This window comes from Xylocopa sonorina, chromosome 6 (assembly GCF_050948175.1).
Source record: "Xylocopa sonorina isolate GNS202 chromosome 6, iyXylSono1_principal, whole genome shotgun sequence".
NCBI lineage: Eukaryota > Metazoa > Arthropoda > Insecta > Hymenoptera > Apidae > Xylocopa > Xylocopa sonorina.
The window spans coordinates 9,932,512-9,952,106 of record NC_135198.1 but is presented as its reverse complement, the minus strand read 5'-3'; the positions used below and the strand labels follow the sequence as shown (position 1 = coordinate 9,952,106).

General features: G+C 50.8%; 1 long non-coding RNA gene across 1 annotated transcript in view; it reads left to right on the top strand.

The window, feature by feature from the left end:
- Window positions 1–19,595, top strand: part of LOC143424396 (uncharacterized) — a 182,100-nt gene that overhangs the window by 74,406 nt on the left and 88,099 nt on the right. Inside the window, exon 3 of the long non-coding RNA XR_013101929.1 lies at window positions 8,188–8,347. This is a non-coding gene — a long non-coding RNA (uncharacterized LOC143424396). The remainder of the gene's footprint in view (window positions 1–8,187; window positions 8,348–19,595) is intronic.

Here is a 19,595-nt window from a genome sequence, read left to right as displayed (position 1 = left end):
AGGAATTTTTTAAGAGAACGCACGTTCGCGTCTGATCAAAGACAGTCTCGTACTACTGACACCGCGTTTTTAATCAAGTTTCTGTTTTTCAATAGCCATCCGTCGTTACGTCCGCGGTTAATGAAAATTGTTATGGAATGAATCCGAGCGAGAACGCGCAGCCAGAAGGGGAATCAATCCGTTTTGACTGATTCGTCTTCCGGCGAGCACTCGACGGAACTTTGAATGGGAAGCGAATAAAACGGTGGATTCTTTTTACGCGGCAATCGATAGCGGAGAAACGGCTTGTGGAGTATTGTGACAGCCCGCCATTATTCATCACCGCCGCGTGCCCCGGTGGTTGTTTTGCCCGGATCCGTTTTACGGCGGGCATTTTTCAGGCCCAACCCGCGGCAAGCAGAAAACCCGCGGAGTTACGAATAAATAAGTTACGTCTCGCGCTCTGAAAAATCGTCCGCGAGCCGGTTATCACCGGGACGGGCATACCTTAAACGCTCGTTAAGCGAAACACCAGCTGCGTCTGTGGTTACCCGTAAGCCATTCGCAGGAATTCCCCAAGATTCATGGCTTAATAACTGTAAACGTTGGACGGGATGTAGGTGCGGTATGTCTGGTAAAATTCAACCGTTCATTTTCAAACATCGAAAGATCGGAACAATCGTGCAATTCGAACGAACCGGGACGAACAATAACGCTGGCAAAATATGTTAAATAAAGGAGCACGGTCTAAATCGTTTCGCATGGCTAACAACTTGATGGAAGAGTAACTTCTGTTCTTATTTATATTCTCCGCTTGTACTCGTCTCGTCGAGTCAACGCGAGTACGGTGCATTATTTGTTTATCCACAACAAGCTACGTTTCCACTGAAAATCCCCCGCTTTTCCGATGCAACGCAGCCCGTGCCTCGACGAATAAAAGTTCCCCCGAGGTTATTTAGACGAGACTATTTCGACTGCGTCAGCCTGGCCGAAGACGCTCGCGAGAATTGCAAAACGCGAGCAACAAAGTAAAGAAACAACGTCGGAGAATTCCGATTTCCTTTCACTGGCTGCGACGAAAATTCGTTCTAGTTCTACTTTCTGACTCCCGTTTCCGTTCTACTTGCCGCCACGTGCCCCTGATGGATTTTGATATTTTTAATTCATCCTTTCTAGTATTCTCTTTGCCCCGCCACCCTTTTTCCGTATCTCTTCATAATAAATTACGGTGGATAGAATTTAAAAGGGGACGTTTAATATTCTCTTGGCTGTTTCCGCAGAGGAAGTGTCGTTTTAATTACTGTCCCTCTGTGAATTTCGTACTGACCCGTAAGTCGTACGTAGAAAGCTATTCTTTTGATCCCCTTAGAAATTTTGCGACTTTCAAAACACCTCGTGCTTCCTCCTAACGAAACGTGGAACCATGAATACCTGTTTCTTCAAACTTCGTACTTTTTCCTCGCCCAGACGCTTGCCACGGCGTCTAGCAGGAATCATAGTATCGCGATCAACCCCTCGTACACGGCGCCTCGAGTCACCCAGAGTTTTTTACCAGACAAAATACGTGGCAACAGATGGCAGCCCGTTAATGAGGCTAGTAGATCATCCCCTACTCGACAGACGACGGAACAGTGGAAAAAGGCGTCGAAAAAAGAAGTTTTTCAGCGACGAAAAAAAAAAAATATGCAGAGCGAACGAACAACTTTATTTATCTGATACACCAAAACGCAATAAAGTCATAAACCATCTAAGTATTAGCTGGCGCAGTGAGCATAAAACAACGCGGCGTTCCATTTGAAAACAAGTTATTGCCACGGTGGCCCCTTGATACCGCGCAACTTTTACGAACCACATTTTTTAATATCACCAGATATTTCAGTCGGACAAGGTTATTGCCATGCTGTGAATCCTTTACCAACAAAAAAGAAAAATATATATATATATATTTATATTTATATGTATATACGTATATGTTTGACAGAACAAACATGTGCGAAAGAGAGTTCTGGGAGCACTATTTGCGTTTCGGTTACACATTTACCGGAACACACCGAAATATTCGCCGGGAATTTATCGGTCCTTCGGGTATCACGCGGGTTCTCCCGCAACCGGGCACGGATCTTTTCATACCATACGAAATTCCCCAGGAATCGGGCATCCCGTACACTGTGGAAATTACTGGCGATTCTGGCTCGTATCTTCGCGACGCGCGTCAGACCGACCTAAATATCCGCCTCTAAACCCACCCGTTATTAAATAAAGATCCGTACCTCACTGCCAATAATTTCACCTTACCGCTTTAGCGTTTTCCGGTTACGCGTCGCGAATGCGATACAGATTCCTTCCCGAGAGAGCCTCGAATTTACATTAGAAAAATAGACCCACAGGTTTTCTCCCCGCTTTCGTTGGCGTTAGTCGATTTTGGTGCGACAATCGACTAAGACAGAATTCACTAAACAGTCCTGCCAACTGCGCGAAGTTACCGGGGCTCCTGAGGAGGCATTAACGTCGCCGTGGGGTGGTTCGTTCACCCGGGAATTAATTAACGAGATCCCGTGCGCGACGTAATGAAGACTCGACTGGAGGAGAGCCGGCGTAAATAGTCGAGCAATTAACGAAACGCTTATCTACGCTCGCGAAGAGACAAGGAGGGGAAAAAGAACCGGATTGAAGGGAGAGAAACGGCACCCCGACGAGGCCGTGCCATGTGCGTGCCTCTTTCACTCGTCTTTAGAGCCATTTCCACTGTCGCTTCTCGTGGACGCGTCGCGAGGAAACACCCAGAGGCCCACTTCTCTACCCTTTTTTCCAACCCGTGTCTTTATCGTGCTTGGACCGCCTTCTCTCTTGAGCCACCCTTACCGCATCGCTTGTCGAGCGAAACGAACTCGCGAGAAGAAGATCGCGTGTCTCTTGGATCGCCTGGATTAAGTGATCGCGATTCTGGATCGTGGAACGAATCTTTCTCAGTCGAACGAACGGCTGTGATTCGAATTGGATAGGAAATATTAGAATAGGTTCGAAAAAATATTAGACGGAAGGTACGAGGATCGTGCCGCAGCCCCATGGTTACGCCCCTAAAGGGACTTACACTTTGGCCAGTATGATTTAGAACGCTTGTAATTCTTCTGAGACGCACGGAAAATTTTTTTTTTCCCGCCCCTCGAGTCACGAGGGAATTTATCGCGCTGTAACTTACGGGAAGTAATGCGCGTTAAAGACGCTCCCGGCAAGGAGAGCGCTCGTACGTTCCGCGAGCGTTAATTTCCTCTTCTTTTACTTCACGGGGTAGTTACCGGGGCAAATTTATTATTGGATTACAGGCTGCCCTTTTAATGGCCCTTTCGTCTAATTTAATCGCCCCTGTATAGCGTGGTTTGATTGCGCCTCGAATCTCGAACGACTCGCCTCGCGTTCCACGCAGAATCCCCGAGGCAACGACGTTTCCAATGACATCTACGAATTCCAAAGAATCTCCACCCTCCGAACTACCCCCCGAACTATCTCATAGAGCCAACACACGCTACGCGATGGTAAATCACCCCGCGCTCTATCGCGCTGCTTCTATACGATCCCCCATCTCGGCTTCTTCTCCTGCGCTACGTCCACCCCTCGCCTTTATTTCCCTCCCTGGAAGGGTAGTTCGAAAGTAGCCGGCAATTTCTCGCCGTTGGAGGGATGCGCCGATGTCTGCACGCATATTGTAGATCGGCGCCGGTGTTGCAACCAGCGGTAACGCAACGGCTCGCCACCCTCGAGCAGAAGGGCGCGCGCGCACCCCCTTTTCACGGAGTCGCGCTGCCAAGTTGTACGTCGTGGCCGCCACAACAATGCGGCGAAAAGTTGCCGGAACTTCTGCACGGAATACCCGGGGCTCCTTCGTCCAGGACAGGCGGAGTCGGGGTCGAAAGAGATCGGGGGTTAGGTCGGAGAAGAAACGGTGGAAGTTGGCCGCGATCGAGCAGCCCCCTCTCTCGTTCGGCTGGTTGTCGGGTGGCGCGAACACGCCGCGTCGTAAATCGGCGCTGGAAGTTCCGCTGGCTGGCTCGCCCGGCGAGACCGCTCCGCCCACCTTTATCCTTTGGGGCCGGAAAACTGTGAAAGTTAAATTAATTAGCGGAATCTATCGAGAGGGTGGCGGTAGGTGGGCGCGCGCGTTCGGAAAAGGTTGTGCGGTGTTTTCGAGCGCGGAGTTTGATCGATGCGCCCGGCCACCTCGCTCGTGAAATTAAATTTCTTCGTAGACGAAGTCCTGCCGGATTAATAAGCGCCGGGAAATGATCTTGGGCTTTTTACGGCGTCGAGCGGGGCCGGGGAGATGGCTGGCTCGAAGTATAATAGATGAAGCACGGCGGTTGTAGCGTTTGGCCATTCTGGTCTGACTAGTTTCAGTTTGTTCCACTTGGGGCGGTCGATCGCGTCTGTCGTTCCAATATTAACGCGTTCTAATATAGCTAGGATGCATATTGCGGGCTCCTTTTTTACTGGATACATCGTTCGTACAGTCCCTCGTCGAAATTGCGAACTGTCCTCCCCGCTCTGAGCATCGTAAATCAATTGAAAAAAAATGGCAACCATTTCAGACCAAGCACATCGATCCTCGTTTCGTTCGACAATTTTGCGACTCGGTTTTTCTCGTACTGTTCTCTGATAACTGTAGCGGAGAGACGTCGAATGCAGGGTAAGAGCCGCGGGAAGAAGATGTCTCGATACAGCGGTCTGATTTACCTCATCCTGGGGTAGGAAGGATGCATCGCGAAGAGAGCGGAAGCGAGCCTCTTTGAACGAAGAGCCACGTCCTTTTTGCGTGCCCCGCAGCCGGTGTAATGGGCAAAAAATTACGCTTCGTGGAGGCGATCTAATGAGATTTTGAATTATGTTATAGTTACTCCATACTCTCCTTGCGAGCCTGCCCTCTCTTGATTCATCATCCCGTCCCCTCGTGCCTCTACGTCCCTTCTCCACGGTGCTCGTGATTATGCGAGACCAAATTGCTTTCAAGTATTTAGAGAATTTCGAATCTATTCCCCCTCTCTGCTGTTTATTTAACATCGTTGCATAAACTTTACCGTGGCTCTTAACATATTTCTCTCGGCCCAGAGGAGGATATAAATTTACTCAACTTCCCAGACAATAAACCGGAAAGTTCCTTTTACTTCTACGAGTGCATCTCGAATCCGCCAGCGAATTCCTGACCTCAGACACACCCGCGCCTCGCGACCCTGTTGCAACCCCCGGCAACATCGAACGCCGACCCGTATCAAACGAGAGGGAGAAAATTCGTAGCGAAAATCCCCGGTCCTTCCTTCCGTCGCGGTGCACCCGTCGTCGATACACTCCCAGAGGCGAAGATGGGCCGGAATCGAATTCGAGATTCAGCCTGCGACGCGACCGCGAGAGGAAGCAGCCGAGTCCTCGGTGACACGTGGGAAATCACGGTAACCAGTTCCATATATACATTCTTTCCCCGCGATCGCTCACGAATTTCTGGCCTCCCGCCACCCCCTCGTTCTCCTCCTCGTCTTTTTTGTCGTCTCGCGGTTGCCTCGCGTCTGCCGTAACGGGGTCACGCGAGGCTCGTCGATACGATTTCTGGGTCGACGGAATTTCCCACGAGTAATCGAATCGCTGTCGACGGAACGCGCGGCCGTGTTAACGATAATGGCGAACGATAGCTAACGGAACCGGGGCGACGCGCTATACGCCCTGCCGATGTTCCGCGGACGACGAGCTGTCGGGAAGTTTATTAAAAAATTACATTTGCCATCGCTGCTCGCGTAAACGATCGCGACAGCGTGGCTCTGCCGCCTCGATGCGAACCCATCCGTTCTTCGAGGATAAATAACGTTGCACTCGAAACGCTGTACGTCTCTCGAAAATTGACAAGTTCTTGGCGACTTGAAAATCCCCAGCGGAAGGCGAATCTTGTCCGCGTTGCGCGAGGATTGTTTCCAGGGTCGTGTATCTTTCGCGCGAGACGTTTCGCGCGGATAAAATGCAGGGCGAGAGGAGGACGTCGGATTCTCCCGTGGACGCGAGTGCCCCGCGTATTCGTTCCCCGCGGTGTACTCGATATTCGCGACACGTAAACGGAATTAAATTTCTCGACGTTGGAAATAAGGAATGTCTAAATGAAAATCGACATTCCGGGGGCGGCGCGCAAGTGGATAGGGTAATCTCGATGACATAGTGGAAATCAGGGGTGGTCCGCTTCCAATATATATTCCCCCGCGTCCCTCGCCGCGCGGGGGTGGGAATTAGAGGGCCAGGCGGAGGGTGGAACGGGTGAGCGATCACTCACACATTCCTGAGAATCCTTTCGAGCAGCATGTGGGTCACGCGAGCCCACGGCGGGGATTCTGGGTCGTCGGAATTTCCTACGTGCAATCGAATGGACGTAGAACGTGACACGATAATGGACCGTCGAAGACGCTCGGAAACGTCAAGAGTGCATCGATTACGGCAACGACGTCGTCGGACGTCCACGTTGATGGTTGATGGGAGAAGCTTGTGGATGTTGCCTGTGGCGGTTTCTTGGACAGGATGGCGGTTCTCGATCGATGAAACGTTTGTGGAAATATTTTAGGCGAAACGAGAAGATGGGACGCGATCTCGTTATCTTTATTGCGCCTAATTTCGTATCGTTTAACGAAACGATGAAATAGAAATAAATCTCCCTTCTCTTTGAGAGGGGAATACTTTCTCCGATCCATGAGAGGCTGAAAGGGGACAGTCGAGTAATTTGAGGATATAATAGAGAGAGGGCGGTTGGCGAGACAGCGAAACGCCATTTCGTCCGCGCCGCAGCGTCGGATCTCTCATTGAAAATTTACACGACCGGGTAAATTATCTTCATAGACGATGGCCGTCGAAAATTCATGGCATCGATATTCGCGGTTTTGCATGCGGAACCCGACCGCATTTGGCCGTCCGTCGAAGGACCTAGCAACCAACGAAGCTACACCAACCAAGAGCAGACGAATAAAAGGAAGAGTGGAAGTAAGGTTCGAACGATTTTTGGAAAAATTATACCTCGAGTAGAACGGGCCAACAGGGATGGCCAAAAGTTGCGTGAGAGCCCTCTACGTATTCTCTCGTAGCGTTTGTAACTCGTATTCGTATGCGTGCACGTTATCCTTGGAATTCCGACGTTTTTGGATAATCGTGGCGGCTCCTAGCCACGGGGTTAGCAACTTTATTCGGCCTTAAATTCGCGGCCCACTTGGCTCTGGCTTGTATATAACGCCACGGCGTGCCAACTGCGGAGAAAACCACCCCATCCCGCGACAACGTGCATGGAAACGCCGACGAGCCTCCGATGTCGTCTAATCGCCGAGTAGGGCTCGCGTCGCCGCCGGATTTCCTCGATATTTCGACTCCCCGATGTTCGCGACGATCTGCTTCCGGCTTAGTTGGTCGTCGAGAGGGTGAAACAGCTCGAGCGTTCCTGCTCGCGCTAATTTTCGCGTCTGACTGTGCGGTCCGGGGTGTGAAATTCTGAGGACGCGTTGGTTTAACGATCGTTCCACTTACGCGGCTCTGGAAAGCCTCGAATAATTGTATTATTCATCCCATCGGGACGTGAAACGAAATTCGAATCCCCTTGAGAAATCAGTGGCTGGTCCACGCGATGCTACACAGTTCTCTGATGCGATCGGAAACAGCTCCGAGCAGATAGACATCGCGAAACTTAAGAAACACCCTTATCGAGGCGCAAAAGTTTTCGTTCGTCGTCTGGATCGCAGACAATGATAGCCGAATAATAGAGGGAACAGGGTTGCGCGTGTGAAACGCGCGTCGACTGATAAAACGGGTCTCGTGGAAAGCGGCTTATCGCGTTCAGAGGCGAAACTCCGTCGATGGGGATTCGCAGCGATCGCGTCCAAAAAATTCGATCGCCAATCTCAGATTAAGAACAAGCGTCGAGCCTCGAGCTACGATCTCCGCACGCGGAGTTCAATTCGCAAAAAGATTTAACCACGCATCGTCCATCGCGATTTTTAAGCGCCCTTCGAACCCCTCCGCGGAGTCTCGAGTCGTTCTCTCGACAAATAACGCGGATTCGTCGAGCGACGGAAGTAGCGCACCGTAAACGAACCCCCGCCGCTTGGTCCCGCGACCCGGAAGGAATCGGGAAAGAGAGAAACGGAGAGAAATCTCTCGACTGGCAAGTTGGCTAGGTACGATTTTATTATTCATCGATTCCAGACGCAAGGCGGAGGCGACGTCGGACGCGGCCGATATCCTCTCCCGGGGCTATTTAGCGGCGCAGTCGTGGAGGATGAAGGTCGACGATAGCTGCCGCACCGGCGGTTCCACGCGCACACGTACAAACACGGGCCGAGCGGAGCGAGCACACAGGCTGCAGGTAAGTTTAATATCTTCGTGTAGTAAAGCGGCCGCTGGTAACGCGCCGCGACGAGAAAGAGGAAGGAAGCCAAGATTATTGCTTCAATATTGCCCCGGTGTCGGAGCGCCGCTGGAGCCTCTTTGCGCAACCCTCCGCGTTGCCTCGGTCCTTCTCGCGTACACCCGTTCAGCCTGCCCCGTTGCGACCAGCGATGGGCCTGCAAGCGACAAGCTTTCGCGCAATTCGCAGGATCAAAGGTTTTGATTGTCGCGCGAGATAGAAAACGTAAACGGACTCGAGAATCTTTTTATTCCCGTGCCTTAGCTCGGAACGGGTTTCATAAATTGTACGATGAGAGGAAGAATTTTTATTCATTTTTATATTGTTTCTGATCGCTCTCGAACGTAGGAGATAATCGATCTTAAATCTTTCTCTCGATTTCTGAATGCAATAATATTCACCGCTTGAGCTGTTGATGCAGACAATTCGATGCGAAGCTGGCGTTTACTCGAACTCGCCTCGAAGCCATCGCTACCCAGCGCCTCTCCACTAGGATTCACGTGTTCACGAGTCTATGGGCGAGGGTTGCACCGTTATTAACCGATCTCTTACCAGCTGTATCGTCTCTGGCGAGTTCCTTCGCTCGTATCCATTAGTTGCCGCCCCCTCGGTCCGAATCGAGAGTCACCACCAGCCACGATTCGAGACATCTCGCGAACAGGAACGCGTGTACCCTGCCCAGGGACCAGGTTGCGGAAGTTGCGTCTCAGTCTGAGGGATTACCGAGCTTTGGGAAATAGCCGTTCACGCTGCGATGCGTTGGTGGAAGCTCGTTGTTGACCTTCCGTACCATGCCCATTTTCCCTGCCCCCGGGACAGGAAATTCGGACGTGTTTGCGCTGTTTAATCGGTGTTGCCGCGACCGACGTCCTCGTTTCTGGATGAACGTTTCGGGAAAGTAGATCGTCTTGGGAAAACCGTGTTGCTTCTGCGACGCAGTCGCCATATTTCCTTGTGTCTTCTGATGGGCCAGTTAAAGGATTCTTCTCCAACCCTTTCAAGCTGCAGTTTTCTTAGAGAAGCTTGTAACGTGTAACCTGAAAGCTTAAGAAAATGTTATAAGGGGATTCAGAAATTAACCATCGTACGATGCGTTGATATATTTCATTCGAAAAATGGAGAAGATTCGAGTTCCGTATTACTAGTCGGACGAAAGGAAGTGTGTCGTCCCGGTAGCCCCCAAGCGTTTCATTAAATTAAAAACTCGCGACAACGCTGATCCGACAAACCTTCGTCTCCTCATAGAAAACCCTCCACCCAGCGACGGCACGCTCTCATTTGCTTGATGGGACAGAACAGCTTATATAATTCGCACGGAACGGAACCGCCTCCCGCTTGGAACGTCTCCAAGGCACCGGGTAGGAGCGGAACGCATCAGACAACTGCTCGCTTCCCTCCTCTGTTCCTGCGAAAAGAGCACGGCTGCGCCCAGCCAAACATCCCCTGGTCCTCTCTCGGCGCGGAGAGCCACTTCAATTCCCGCGAACTCTCGAAGAGACTCGAATCGGCCACCCTCTCCGCTGCCACGCCGAAATCCGGCCGCGGGGAAAAACCGTTGACCGTAGCCGTTGATGAATTAGCGGTGCTCGACGCGGATCAACAGCCGACAATCCGTGCGAGCCAAGTCTCCGCGCGGCTAGCGTCGTCCGCCGCGGACTCTCCATTACCGTGGCACAAAGAAAATCCTGCAAAAAGACCGGTCCTCGATTGGCGCTCGGCTCTTTTCTGCCTTCGTTCCAATCGACGTCGACGACCGGAGGAAACGAGGGGCGCGAGAGGAAGAGAGAGAGAGGGGATCAATCGTCGTTGCGGAAGTGCGTTGATTTAGCAATCAGTGAGATGAGAAAGGGGTCGGGGGCGGACGCGGAGGGAGCAGTGTAAACGCGGATGGAAAGATGAACAAACGGCGAATAGGGGTGGAACGACAGGGTTGATACGGAACGGAGAAAGAGGGGAAAAAGGGTCCGTGTGCCGGCAGTAATTACGGCCGGTACAACGGAATCATTTGTTTGCGCATTGTTGCCGCAAAGCATTGTTGCGCAGCGTTCCACCACCATCGGCTACCATCATCCCCCACGAGCCGTTGGACTGCGCTCGGCCCTCGTACGCGGCTTCAAGCGCATTGTACCCTTCGCGGGCCGCCTTCCAGCCACCCTGCTGGTGTGCAGCCTCGACTCTGCGCGCGTGCTCCACGGCCAATACCGCTGGGGTTAGACAGTTGCACAGGTTGAATTCGGTGCGTCTACACCGATGACACATTAAGCGGGCTAAATTGCGGCTAACTGGCTGCCGGAACATAGCCTGTTTGTACGTAGACAATCTCAGCGATGTTTTCTCGGTCTCGCTCGAGGAAATTGACTAGTCTCGTGGTTGATGCGTTCAGAATACTGCTGAGAGAGTAATTGGTTGCGCTTAGCGGATGATTGGGTGGAGATAGTTTGAACGTGAGATAGAAGAAGACGAATTGACCATAATATCACTTTTTCGAGTATATTCGAGAGTATTTCTTCCTTAATATCGCTCAGATATACTTCGAATCATCGCACTTGAGGAGCTCGAGTCGCGCAAAGACACCCAAGCGAACTGGTTCATCGTATCACGGTTTCCGTTGGTCACGAGATCGAACACCTTCGAGGCGCCATCCGATGGTCCACCACCCCCTTTTCCCGACGAATATTCACGGTGTGGTACCGGTGCACGTCGACGAGCCACGTCCCAGCATTTTTGCCACACTCGGTCGCGCATCGCTTGGCTCCGCCGCCGGTTCGTTTGTCCACCGTCGTAAATATTGAATATCCATTACGAAATATTGCGGGCCATCGAATATTCGAGACGCGAGAATCGATACGCCTCGATAGGCGCCGCCAGCCGGGGTCGCTTCCGGGGAAAATTGCTTCGCCCGCTTCTAGTCGGCATCTTCGATAATTAATACGGCCGCGGCGGTTCGAGCCCGACGCGGAAATAACGGAGATGGCACCAGGATGTGGCGCGGGATAAGGATACCCGACTGGGTTCAAACCGTCGCCATTCGCGCTCGTAATGCCCAGGTTTGTTCGGAATAGCCGGTGTCGGGTGTTGCCAGCGGCTCAGATTGCCACTATCTAAGTTATGTATCTTGTTTAGCGACTAATTCGGGTATCTAGATCGAGGCACGAAGGTTTCTTTTAACCAGGGGTTGGCTGAGCCCTCTGTTAACGCCTTCGTACCCTATCTAACCCGGAGATCTGAGAACGTAGCAGTTTACGTTTAGCGAAGTGTGAAACAGAGCACAATTAAAGAGAGTCGGTGGTTAATCGAGAGGGTAGTGTATCAGGATCTGGAGTAGCGAAAAATATTACGGATAAAGCGTACCGTTCTCCAGTTCGTCGTTTAATGGTTCGACGATCGTCTGAGACGAGACGTTCGTCCCGAAACGGAACGGATCGTTATTCTAACAACACGGTGAACCAGAAAGTACTAATCGAAGTTAACGAGTTAGGAAGAACAGAAGTGAAACATTTTCATCGAGCGAATCAAACTTGAGAGATCGAATAACAGGAGCGAGTTCCTCGGTAGCGTTCGTGCCGTGGTGCGGGAACTTGCAGAAGACATCAAACCGCATTCCTCTCATCCGGGCGTCTTCATTCTCGCGGTATTCCTGCCCCGTAAAGCATCTCGTTTGCCTCGTTAACGTTCGAGCGGCGGGACCGTGAAAAGACGCGTGCTACCGGGCCCGGAAATACGAAGTTGTTGCCTAGGCGAGGGAGAACTTGCCTGATATTAGCTCGTTCTGGCAGCCAGGAAGCGGGTCAAAGGTGAGTCCCCAAGGATGTATTACCCGAAAATTCGGGCTGATTGAAGTGCACGTCGGCGAAACTCACGTCTAGCCGGCTGGCTCGTCGTGCGCAATTTCGAATTTTCGAGCTAGTTCCGTTCGTTCATTGTCTCCCGTTGCTTTCCCACTTCGAAACTAAGGTCAGAGGCGTCTGTCGTTTCGAATAGTTTCGACGCGTTAGGTTTCGAGCGAGTGAACGAATTAACGAATGAATTCTCACGATCACGGGTTCTCCCTTCGTACGAACGAACGTCTCTCGTCGATCAGATATATTTAAGGGTCTCTGAATTTTTGCGCATAAGAAATTCTGTCCGCTTCTGCTTTCGCAATGGGGATGGAGAAGGGACAAATTTTCGGATGCGAAAATTGTTACGGTGGAAGTTGAGAGGAGTACAGATTGTGAGGTGCATTGTTAATAAGAGGATGGACCGTAAAAGTGGATCTCTCTTAGGGATACCAGGAAGGAGTACGCGCGTCTACGGGCCTCGTAAAAACATACAAACATTGAAGTTTAAATCGCCGCGTTTTATGGATTGTACGCCGCGCTGTATGTTTCATAGGGATGGAACTTCGGAGGCCGTTACTGCGCGTCTGTGAAAAATTTAATCGCGATAAAAAATGGACGCCTCCCCTGGAGACTTTGTACTCTGGAACGGTACTCTTCCTCCTTTCACTCCTTCCCGTTCTTTACTTAAGGGCAGATTATCATCGATTTTCTTTTGGCCGTCTTCTGCTTTTTAGTTTCCAAATTTGTCATACTTCGCGAACTTCTCGACTGAATCGCGGGCCCTAACTTGAGCCGTGCTCATCGTGCCAGCCGATGAATCCCGTTCGAAGTTTCCCTCGTTAAATTCCACCAGCCACCGAGTGAATCCAGAAAGCTACTTACCATGTTTTTCTTGTTGCATTCGGAACGAGGAATCGTTCTTTTCCGGCCAGTGGCTGTTCTTCTCTTAACTCTTACCAGGGATTCTTCGCGGACTCGTTCGCAATTAAGAACCACTACGAAGTTCAATTCTTGCGGAACTCTCGATCGTAACTTTTAGGATCTTCGATGATCCAAAAAATTTCCTGTAGATTTCAACGCAGATGACTAAATTGCTATTGTTCCCCCTAATTGCGAGGCGAGTACGACAAGGCTGCAGAAGAAGAAGAAGAGACCCTTCGGTGGCTCTAAAGGCACGAGACGTTCCAATTTGCAGTTTTGCGTGAGAATTGAAATACATCTTCCTCCCCTTATCGCGCTGTCCCTGGTGTTCTTTCGAGATCGTTGAGAAACCCGAATCGAACGGTTCCCGGTCGAGATTCACCGTTCGTGGAGCCACGGAGATCTCTCCAGCGATCTAAGCACGCCATTACAGCGGCGGAAGGACGTTTAATCTCCGCGGCTCGAGCGTTTCACCGTTTCCTAGTGGCGAACGAGCGCCGGCACGATCCGTCGAGGATCTTCGCCTGCATTTACCACGATTTTCTTCTCCGACCTCGCGACGTACCTCCTTGATCCTCCTTGATCTTGCCTTTGCGATCCGGACACCTGTTTGCAGTTACGTGCGCGTAAACTACGGTCGTCGATTCCCTGTCGCGGCTGTCCTTAATCTCAAAATTGCCATTTCTCTCCAGTTTCGATGGAACCAGATCACCTGCATCGTTCTTTTTCTTTTTTATGTTCCGCCACCCTTATCAAGCTTTGAATTAATGCTATCAGGAGCCTCGAGGAGCTAAAGTGAAATAAACGTTGGACACTCCTCGAGGACTATCGATCACGAGAGTAGAATTTCGCGCGAGCAACGACGAGTCAACGGAATTAAACAAGAGCAAGAACGCTCGCGTCGGAGACAGTGCTCATCGAAATTCACCCGTCGAACGAGCGTCGTTCGATCAGCGTCTGTTAAAAAACGAGGGTCTCGATAAGAAACGCGAGCCGGCGTTGGTTTCGACGATTCGAAACTGGAACGAAAGATAGACGTTCGGGTGTTCAGGCGCAGTCACGTCCTCGGCGAGGATCTCGCGCGCTCGTACAGGAATCTAATGAGCTATCGGACCGTCCCGCTGGCTCTTGTCGCGCGAACTCGTGCACGAACACCGAGCCTCCGTAAAAGCTGCACGACGCCGGAATAGATATCGGAACGAGATTTTTCTTACGGCGTGCCGTTCGATCGTGGACTCTGAAAATTGCTTGTCACACGTCGCCATCGTTGCTTGTCACGGGTCAGAATGACTCGACTCTTTCCGCCTCCCCCTTTCCCAGACTCTCTTCGAAGCGTTGCTCGCACACGTCGTCGATGTATCTCTCGTTAAACAGAATTCTGTTTCTCTCGACTCGTCATCTTCGAGTCTCGCGCTCTCTACGCGTGTCGTCTCGAGAAAGAAATTAAGAATGGATGAAGAACGGGATGAGCGAAGAGCTTCATCGTGTACCTTTTTGCGCCGACCTTTCGGATTAATCGCGAGACATCTCGAATGCTTTTCTTACGACGTGTCTTTTCTCGTTACCGGAAACACCATCTTCATCGCGACGTTACAAATGGCACCCCTTTTAAGGCGTTCGCCAAAAGACGCTCTGACAAATGTTGGGAGATTGTCTCCTATTTTTAACCCACCGCTATTCCGTCGTTAAGCTTCTTTTTTTAAAAATCGTGAAACTATCTTGGCTGAAAGATCATTTTCCCAGCGGAGAGTAATTAAATACCACGTCATCGATAAGCGTGAAGAGTAATTGGCCGCTGCGTCGAGAGAATCGAAGCCAGTATGAGAATAACAAAGCTGACATTTCTACGAGCTATACAATCTGTTCGACGACTGTGTTAAAGAACCGGAAGTCACCGCGACGTCCCATCAGATCGCCCCTTCCCTCATCGTAAATCCATAGAACGAACACGATTTTCGACTACTTTTCCAGTCAACTTCCACTCGATTATCTATCGTGTCCCCGGTGGTTTCCGGAAACAAGCCTCGTTCGACCTCATTTCCGGCTTTGGACCGTCTCGACGTCATCTCGAAATGGTCTCGAAGGCTAGCCAACGCCTCGACGAGGCGGAGGCGCTTTCTCGCGACGCTGAGGGCCGTGGAACAATGTTACCGGATGCAGATGAGACTCGATTCCCCAAGGGGAGCCTCGACCTCTCCTCCTGATGCGAGAGGAATTTCAGACAGCCACGGAGGACCAGCCGTCCTTTCAGACACCCTCCGTTTGGCCGCCCCCGGCTCGTTCTCGACTTCTCGCTGCTCTCTCGCGATGGTTCGATTCTTCGTCTGCGGGGAAATGGGCGCTCTGAATGGATACCGGTTCGAGTTCGAGTCTAGTTTTCTTGCTCTTTGAGGCTCGCTTTCTTGTTCGCCAACTTTCTGGCTGATGAACTGGTAAATAGTCTCCTACCTCCTAGTCTCTTGGTCTTCGCCTTCAACTTTCCTCCCCTGGCTAATTGAAACAATTTTCTTTGATAATTATGTACGAGAGACTCGTGGCTTTAATAATATTCTACATCGTCAGTTTCCACTGTAATTTAATGAATATTACGAACTCTTGGCTCGTTACTTCCAGTACCTTCTCGTGCGAATTAACGTAACGATATTTTTTTTTCTACCACTGTTACCAGGTTCTAAAGTTCGTGGAAAGAATTAGCGAGATACTTCACGTCGATCCGCCCAGCAAATCGCCCTGAAATTCGTACCCGCCCCTATTTATCTTGCAATCTTTCCACGGTTCCTCTTGGTGGATCGAGAAACACACCCTCGCCACTTTTCCACCGGTTCTACGTCCGCTTGTCCGGTGTTTCCCACGCGGAAAACTTTCCGCCTTGCTTGGCCGTCTCTTTTCTTCCTTTTTGAATGCGAAATTCTCTCGCCTCCGGTTCGGTTCGCCGGCTCCATTCTCGACGCGGTGTGTCCCCGTTTGCATCCGTAAGCCGCTTTATCATCGCGTCGGACCGGAAGCCACCGGTCGATCAGACCCCGGCTTCGATCGACGAGCCGCGCGTGGCTTCCTGGCCAGACCCGTCGAAGGTCCATCGGACTCTTTGTCGCAACTTTTTCCTCCCCCTCGTCCGGCCTCTTCATTATGACTCTCCGTTGCGGAAAATCGACGCCACTCGCTGCTGGCTGCGCGATTCTTCGAGCCAGCTCTCTCCCTCTCTTTCAGTCCGCTTTTTCTTCGCCTTTAGCCTTGAACTTGCTGCACCGGTAAAATTGGGACACGGGTAGAATTGTTCCTTTGAGAGAGGATTTTGCGAGCGTGTCGCTAAGATAGTAGAACGTGGAATGGGAACGCGAAAAGAATGGCACCTTTGAGGGAAAAGCGTTCTCTTCGCTCTATCTTTGAATACGTAGAACGTAGAATTGAGATACGAATAGAACACGTATCGCAGCTCTGATAAAAGATCGTTTCTTTGACTCGTCGTCATTGTCGGGTGCGAATTCTATCCTTTTCGATGAATCGAATCGGAACCGTGTTCTGTAAGCGTGGTAGTGGACTTTAATAAGCGGACTGGTACGATGCGTTGCTCGTTTGTCATCGTGGTGTGGTGAAAGTTGTGGCCGTATGTTAAATTTCCATTTCATAGGATCGGACCGTGTAAGAAACGATCGCTACGTGTAAAAGGCTTTTCGTTGTCGTAGTCGAGCTTCGAGTCGAATTGGAACGTGGAGGGAATCAAAGGTTCGAAGGAGAACCTGTGCTTTCCCGCGGACTTCGATTCGTAGTCCGCGAAATTGGAGCACGAATAAAATTATAGCTTCGTAGGAAAAGGGCTCCTCTTTGCCGCGCTTCGCAGTGCGAGCGTGCAGTTTCGTAGAATTAAAACGCAAATAGAATGGAAAAATAAGGAGCGCGGCTTCCCTTTAGCGACGCGTCTCTGATTTTCTATGCCACGGGATCGGAGCACGGGCGAAGTTGTAGCTTCGAGGAGAACCCAATAACAGAAAGCCAGTAACAGTTTTCTTACAAGCAGATTTTCCTGTTTCCTCGTTCTCGTTTTATTATCGTTGCACTTGAAATTCCTGGCTGAATGGAGAACGGACGGAGGTACGAAGCGGCTCCGTTGCAAACTTTTCTATTTCCTTTATTTCCACCCCCCTGCGCGGGATCCATGAATGGATGTTAAAGTGGAAGAGGGGATCGTAGCTGGAAAGCGCGATGACCGTTCTCGAAGGGAAAGATATGACGTCGTTTCGCTTCGAAGCGTACGATTTCAAAAAAGAATCTTTCAGAAAATTCGTATAATTAACCGAAAGTATATTCGCAAGAAAGACGCGGTCGTGGGCCACCGTGGTCGAGCGAGGGAAGTTAAATTCAAGAATCTCGATTAAACTACGAATCGTCTTCGAACTTCTCCCGCGCCATAAACTAATAATTCCCTCTTAGCATGAGAATGTTACCCTTCTCAAAAACGGACTACCAGTCCTCCAAGAATCATAAACTTAATTCCGCTTGGCATCCCCAGTGTCTGCGCGTCCTGAAACGAGTCTCGTACACTCAACCCTTCTTCCTCTCCCAGCGGCCATAAAATTCAAGATCCAGAAAATCGAGACGAAGAGAACCCGAAGCGAAACGTAACGCGTCGATTCTCTTCTATTAACGATTCGATACTTCGAATCAACGCAGTGGCTCGCCGGAGAATGCAACATTAATTGCAACGAATCGCGATATATAATTAACCGCAGGGGCCGCGGGGGCGGATCGCAGTTGGCAACGAACAGCGAGAAGTGGGTCGCGGTGTTTCGCGGCGTTACATTGCATTTACGGGGCATAATTTCCGTTTATGCGCCGTAATATTGCACGCAAACAGCTGTACGGCCCCGTGGACACGTGTAGACCGAGCGCATACAGAGAGAAGGTGCCAGCGCGTGTGTACGCGGTCCAATTATTCGGGCCGTCTGCGCGACTTCTGATTGCGCGCGTATTTCATCGCGTTAATACAGACGCCAACCGACTAGCGGGTCTCGAGGCTCGAGTAAACTTCCGGTAGTCGAACGACGACTACCGCTCGGCTACGAGCGCTGCGAGTCGAACAAAGCGTCGAATGATTAACGAGTTTTACCGGCTCGACCGCCAATTCCGCTAACAGTTTTCGCGACACGCAATTTCGCTGGTCCTCGCCGTTCGAACTTTCTTCGTATCCGGCACGCGTAATCGCGGCTCATTTGCTAATGCGTTCATAATTTAATCGTAACCAAGCGAGCCCATCGGGTCGCTGCTCGCGGTCGATTAATTCGATCCGAGCGTACTCGCGTTGTAACAGATGGATCCGCCTGAGTTACTAAACGGAAGCTTGGTTTCAGAAAATTTCCTTCTCCCGAAATTTGAATTGAAACAAGAACGCGAGAGGGCTGCACGTTTCGCTTGCGCACGCTGCGCGCGACACGAACGATCTTCCAAAGTTCCGCGTCAACCCTCGCCGCAAATAACAGACGCGCATACAACCTGTTAACGCGAGCAGCAAGTTGATTCGCCGTTGCAATTGCAAAGTTGATCGTTCCAGACCTCCGCGGGTGTATTACTCAGGAAGTTCGCAGGGTGGTTAAGACGTTTTCGTTGCCGGATGATTTACTGATTGAATTTGAAACGGCACTCGTTACAACAGCGAACAATTTCTTCCTCGCGAGATGGGGATGAGGCTCGCCGAGTATTAATTACGCGGCTTAGTAAAACGCCATGGAAATTTCCACCGCCGCTGGTCGCTTTGTATTTTAATCAACGACGAGCCTGTTCGCGATGACCATCGTCCAGACCGTCTGCTATGTAAATAGCGCATCCTCGAGGAAAAATAACCTCTTACTGCGAGGGAAACGTAAGAGAATATTAACGAGATTCCTATAGAGCGTCCCTGCCCTCCGTTTCTGCGTTCCCTTCTTTCTTGTCGTCTCTTCTCGGTCGCTTTCGACGGGGCACACGGTAAACTTGAATACCAAATGACCGTCCCATCTGAACCGTGGCTCTTTCGTGCGATTCTGCGCAATGATCACGGCCGCGTAAGGTTTGCGGAAAATGGCACGGTCCCTTGAATCCGGCGGCGTTGCAATTCGAACTTCTCTGGCACTTTGTAGCGCCCGTAAATCGAGACTCTTCCCGTGGCCCTCTGTCCTCCCGTCGTTAACTTTTGTTGCTCTCCCGTGTTTCACCCCGTAAAGTGAAGAGGAAACGAAGGGCAAAGCTCTGCCCGGTTACGTATTCGAAATTGAACGAGGCGAGCGGTCGCGTTTTGAATTTCTATTACGACGCTGTCCATAACTGGCGAACATTGAAGTCTCAAAGGGAGACAAGGCCAATTCTGGCCGCTGCGAACCCATCGCCTTTAAATTGGACATGAAAGAATTACGCCCCGAGCGAAATTACGACTGGGCAATTACAAAATTCACGACGACGCTGTCGAAATCTCGCTGATTATGAATCGAGCT